The following is a 5,885-nucleotide window of genomic DNA, read 5'->3' on the forward strand; positions in this document are numbered from 1 at the left end:
TCTGTATTTGGCGCCCAGAGCGTTGCTTAAGCTAGCGGGGGTAAACTAATCTCTTGCACTTTCACTGGCAGCACTGTCTCATAGACTGATCCTAATGGGGTGGCAGTGAGCTCAGCTGCCTAATTCTGTTAAAAACATAGGCTGTTTTTCACACATGAATGCCCATCTACTTCCGTCTAGCCTTGTTGTTAAAGCCGTGGCAGCAAGGAATCAAGCCATAGTGGCTGAAAACAAAACACGCTGCTTTCTTTCCACTTCAGTTCTTTTTTTATGTAGTAAGAAATGGCCAGTAGAAGAGACTCAATTCACCCAGAAAAAAAACATTCTAAAGTATAAAGATCTTGGCTGAACAAATGAGCTTTTCCCTGACTTTTAGGGCATGACTAACTAACTTGCTCATTAGTGCTGTAGTTTAAAGCAGTGCCATAAACCTTGTTTTACCGTCTGCGCGTCAGAACCCGAGGATGAGGCCAGTGTACCCCAGAACCAGATGTGGCTCTTGACCCTCCAGCTTCACGTCAGCTGTGATCCACAGCCAAGCAGAACAGTCAGCCCGAGGTTCTCCATGGGCTGGCGTGGTTTCATGTGGGAGCTGTTGGGTGTAGTAACACACAGCTCTGTGGTCACGGTGAATCTCCTTTCCCGGACAGCCAGTTCCCTGCTCTTACCTATGAGAGGTGAAGTGAGAGAGCAGAGCTGTAAATCACCCTCTGCGTTTCCCTGTGCCTGTAAATGAGGACACGACTGTTTTCTGTCATATCAACAGTCCAGAGCTATGCCTGTACCTTTATGTCCATTAGGGTTGACCTTCCTGTGCTCATCAAAACCAGGGCTCAGCTTTTGAGTTCCGAGATAAAGCTATTGGTGTAGGACTTTGTAAAAAGGAACACCAACACGCTTTGTATGGATATCAGTGTTTATTACGTCCTTCATCTTCTTCCTTTCTGACGACTGCAGAAAATTTTCTCATGGCAGACTCTAGTGCCGTTCTCTCCTGGAGCTGCAGAGGTTCCTCAGGCTCTGTGGCAGGAGGATGTGTGCGTGGGTGAGGGCATACGCACGAGTTCATGCAGTGATGTCCCTTGTCAGTGACTTCCAGACTGCTAATTAAATTGTGCTAATACTCTTGTAAAACTGTAGCTGGCTGCTAATCACTTGCTCTTCTATGCAAATGAGCTGAGGAGAGGTTTAAAGGATATGTCCAGGCCTATACAGCAAATAGGGATCGGGGAATGGGAAGTTACAACTTTCTCTTGGAAGACAGCGTTGAGCAAAAGAGAGCAGCAATAATTTGATATTCTTTGGTGAACAATCTACTTCTTCTGGGTTTGGGGGGCTTTTTGTGTTTGTATTTTGTTGTTTAAAAAACAAAACTAAACCAGAACATGTCTGATAATTGAAACCTGCAGTGGTATGGTGGGGCTGTGTGGCAGCAGGGAGGTTACAGGAATTAGGAACAGTACGGAACCGTTCAGAATTGAGTCATTTTGTTGAGCAGGCAGTTAGTCCAGTTGCATTTTAGGGAAAAAAAGAAGGCTGCTGATTTTAAAAGATGTACTTGAACTAAAAGAAAGACTTGGATTTCAGTGAGACTTTTACAAATGTGTGTTGGGGTTATGACAAGGCTGCTGTAATCCTGATGTCGTGGCCTGGAAATTCAGGTGACATGGCTGTGTTAGAAGCTACGCTCTGTGGGCTTGACAGTGTTTCTGAAGAACTGGTTTTATCTGTGTTTTCTCCTACATAATGCCTGTATTGACATTCTTTAAGAGGATTTTCTCAGTGGCACGCTAATCAGATACAAATGGTCTTAAAGCGATGCTGGTCCTGCCCCGCATGCTCTGCTCTCCTCGCGCTTCCCTCTGGCAAAACATTGTTCTGCTTCATTTTTGTTGGAGCTAGAAGTGCTTCCACATCCTAGGAAAAGGGCAATGGTTGGGCTAAATGCAGTGCATTGATTTTGTTCAGAGCAAACTTTTATCTGTCCTCCACTACCCCAAAGAGCGTCTACAGCATTCGGAAATGATCGTTTGTTCCAATATGTACAGATATGACAGAAGAGCTAACGATCCACGGCGTTAATGGCGTGGCACTGCTTCCTAAGAGTGGAAGGAAGAAAGCATGAAATTAAAATTAAGCAGCTGGTCATAAATGGTAATCCAGACCCTTTCTGAAAGGTGGTGCTGGCTCGTGTGGCAACTAGTACTCAGCTGCAGGAATTTGGAGGTCTCTTGGTCTAGTTAAGGGAATAACTGGGAAAAGAAACAGGTTGATGTAGAGTTACAGTCTCTGCCCTCGTTTCCACTAGCAGGATTTCCAACCACCCCCTCCTGAGCACTCCCCATTTGTCCACCCTTGTTATTACAGTTGTGACATTCTACCTTCCTCTAAGTAACTATCCCATCCTGGCATTCTTAGCAGTTGAAAATGCCGTTGGTTTGGTTTGGCTTTTTCCTTCCGCCAATACAGCAGCCTGCGGAGAGAAAAATTCCTTCAGATGTCACCAGGCACAGGGAAGAGGTTAGTCCTCATCACACAGAGATTCCCCATGTACAGCTGCTCACAGCTGGTGGAAAAGGGAGTTGCTGATGCTGCTCCTGAATCTTGAGAAAAATGGACAAGCTTCAAGTGGTTTAGGGCTTGTAGGACATTCCAACAGTGCCCCCAAAGCCAGTGTTTCATCAGCTGCGAGCTCCTCTGCTAGATCTACACATAGGACTGGAAATTGTAATTTTTTTTTTCTAATTTTTGAAAGTCAAGATTCTGAAAGAACATAGAGAATTTCTCCAGCAGATCGCACAGACATGACAGGAAGCCCTGGTTACAGTCGGGAGAAAGTCTCTCTGCAGGAGCAGTGCTTGTCTGCTGCTCGGAGCAATTCAGCAGACCCCGGACTGGGTGGAGGAAGCCTTTCCTTCACTGCTCTTTTGATTACCATCTTTATTTTTATGGAGGTATTTCTGTTTTGTCAGGAACCAGCTTATATGTTAATCAAACCTCTTCCACTCCCTCATTTGAAGATAACAGCAGAAGTACGCGGAGGAAGAAGTAACAGAAATAAATGCACATGCACAGTAGTAAAACAAATAGTTAGAATGAGTATTTTATTTATACATATGAAATAAATTTGTAAAACTCACTCATTTAGTTTGATGAAAATCAAGTGGTTTACCTGCTTTGTAATCTCACTGCCATTAGCATATTTAATTATGCTGTTGTATTTAATCATCAGAAAACTCAATAACATACGTTTTGTTCCCAGCCATGGAATACCACTGCTATGTATATCCATGATAGATGATTTTAATAAAACCAGTAATTACCCTTTATTGTTGTTTTAAATTATTATTTTTAAGTTTGTTAGGAAACAATAGCTTTAGGTATAAGAGGAAGCAAGCTTTTGTTTTCCCCATTTCATAATAAAATGAAAAAAATCCATTTAAACAGAAGCTAATAAACCTTTTTTAGGAAGTGGTGCTCAATTATCTTGAACTTGTTTACAAGTGTGGCTTTGGCAGCTCGGCTCGGGCTGTAAGCTGGGGCGTCCCTGCTAGGCAGGGCTGTGGCCGCTGCTGGGAGCTCTGCGCGAGCGGGTTCTGCTCCTGCTGGCCTCGGGTTTTGCTCTTCACACACCCCAGCGCACGTGCCCGCGGGTGGACCTCGGGTCTGTGAGCATGACAGGCGTCTTTTTAGTTAGAGATCTGGGCTTAGTTTAAAAGTATTTGGGTTGTTGGTTTTTTTTTTTTTCTTTTTTTTGTTTAACAAGGTTGAACTATGAGATCAGAGGATGTTTAATGGGATTTGTAATGTCTTGTATTTTCCTTTTCTTCTTTTTAATCTCTAGTTTCTTTCAGTGCAGAATTCAAAGTAAAACTTGCAACTGGAACAAAACCAGATCAATCAAAAAATGAAGATGAGGTGTGAACTGAGGTAAAACGATTGTGTTAACTGTTGGGAGAGCTCAGTTCCCGGCTTATCTAAGCACGTACTCCGTTACCTAACTTATTTCATCTTTCTTTTGTAATAGATTCATCTGTGTGGCAGGTCTCCTCCTCCATTGCTCAGAAATGTCATCAAACAGCCTATTTTAGTTCAGCAGCTGGGATGATAACTATCTCTTTGCGCATGACTTGGGCTTTAGTTGATTGTCGGTACCTCAATAAAGAGGTTGTTTGTTCTGTGGGGACTTTATTGTATCAGTCTCAAGCCTTTATTCTCTTTTCTCTTCTGCAAGTCTTCTCTTTTGCCTTCCTGTGTAATTGCCACTTTCGGCTTGGTCTGCGCTGTCGTTGGACCAGTGATGATACCCAAACTGATTTAAAAAAATACATAAAAATGAGATCCAAATATTAGGGAGATGTTTTTTCTGCAGAAAAGGGTGAAGCCAAAACACTTTTACAGTGCTGAAAGACTAGTGAACTCTGCTTAATCAGTGTTTTTTAATCTGTCGTGTCTGAAAAGGCATTCAGGCTCCAAAGGCATTGAAATATGATGGGCAGCAGCAGCGTGAGTTGTGACGCTCGGCAAAGGAAGTCTGTGACAGAAAGACATGCTCCACTTCAGAGGTGGACAGAGTTGTCCATCACTCTGAAATGTCCATGTATAGGACATTGATATGGAAGGTGCTAATGGAACAATTAATGTGTCAGAGTCTCTTTGAAGAGACAAACAGCACACGCTGTGGAGTTGGTTTTCTCCTGATCCATCACACAGTCCTGAATTCTGCGTTTAAGGCAACCTGAATGCTTTTGCCCTGATTGTCTTGTCACGTGTTTTGATAGGAGGTAGGTTTCTCTAGACTTGTTTATCCTGTGGAAATTTAAAAAAGAATGGGAAGAACAGGGAATAAAGGCGAGATAGAGAAGGCTTCAGCTCTAATACCTAGAGTAAAATCACTGTCAGAGAAATTACAGTTTGGTTTTCCGTCAGCAGAACAAGAACAATGCCTTTGAAAAATGCAAAGGAAACTTCCTAACTGCCCATTCACCGTCATTGGGAGTGTTGCTGCTGTTGCGTGAAAAGTGGCCACTGTCTCTATTGCGATAGCGAAATGTTCTGTGAAGTTCTCAACCATTCTGTGCTACTACCAAATTTGTATTTTGTAAATGAAAAGTGATTTAATTATTTTCTGGACTACAGAGAGAGGTGTCGTACCATGCCGATAGTTGGGACCATGCAAGTTTTGGTCTTATTATCAACTACCAATGCACCCAGTCTGTTCTTGACTCCTCCCAGTCTGCCTAGGAGGAAGGGATGTGGACACCTTACTGGGGTGCTCAGATGTTGGCTGGCCTGCTGTAGTTGGTGAGCTTAGGTGTGGGTGTGTTGAGGGCAAGGCCGGAATCAGCCTCACACCTGTTTTCCTTCTCTTTCTGTCTCAGAAGGCATCAGTTCAGGACTCACAGAAAGCTGCTACACCTGTCACACTCGTTCTTCTTCCCTTTGTGCGTTCTCAGTCTCTGTAACCTACTGCTGGGAAACAGAATTTAATCAGTGGGCACCCACACAGCTGATAAACTCTGCCTTGTGCTCTCCACAGGGTCAGGAGACATGGGCATGGGGCCTCGGACATGTGCAGACATCTTCTGCTCAGTGTCATGTCTTTACTGATAGCAATCATTTCTTGCAGTTAGGCTCCTGCAGCAGGTAATTAACCTGGGGGCAGCAGCAGATTGTCTCCATTTAGCTTCACTGCTCAACTTGAGCTTCATGTTCAAATCCCAGCGTTTCACCATTGCTTCCTTCCCTTTCTGTTCTTTTCTTGATGGATTGGTGTAAAGCAGAGACAATTGCTACTAATCATCTAAATCAGCCTTTGCTTTTCTGCACCTCACCTTGAGCGAGAAGACTACAATGAACAAAATGAGGTCTGCAGCACCCAGTAG

Source organism: Buceros rhinoceros, unplaced genomic scaffold (genome assembly GCF_000710305.1).
Source record: "Buceros rhinoceros silvestris isolate BGI_N320 unplaced genomic scaffold, ASM71030v1 scaffold1071, whole genome shotgun sequence".
In the NCBI taxonomy this organism is placed as follows: domain Eukaryota; kingdom Metazoa; phylum Chordata; class Aves; order Bucerotiformes; family Bucerotidae; genus Buceros; species Buceros rhinoceros.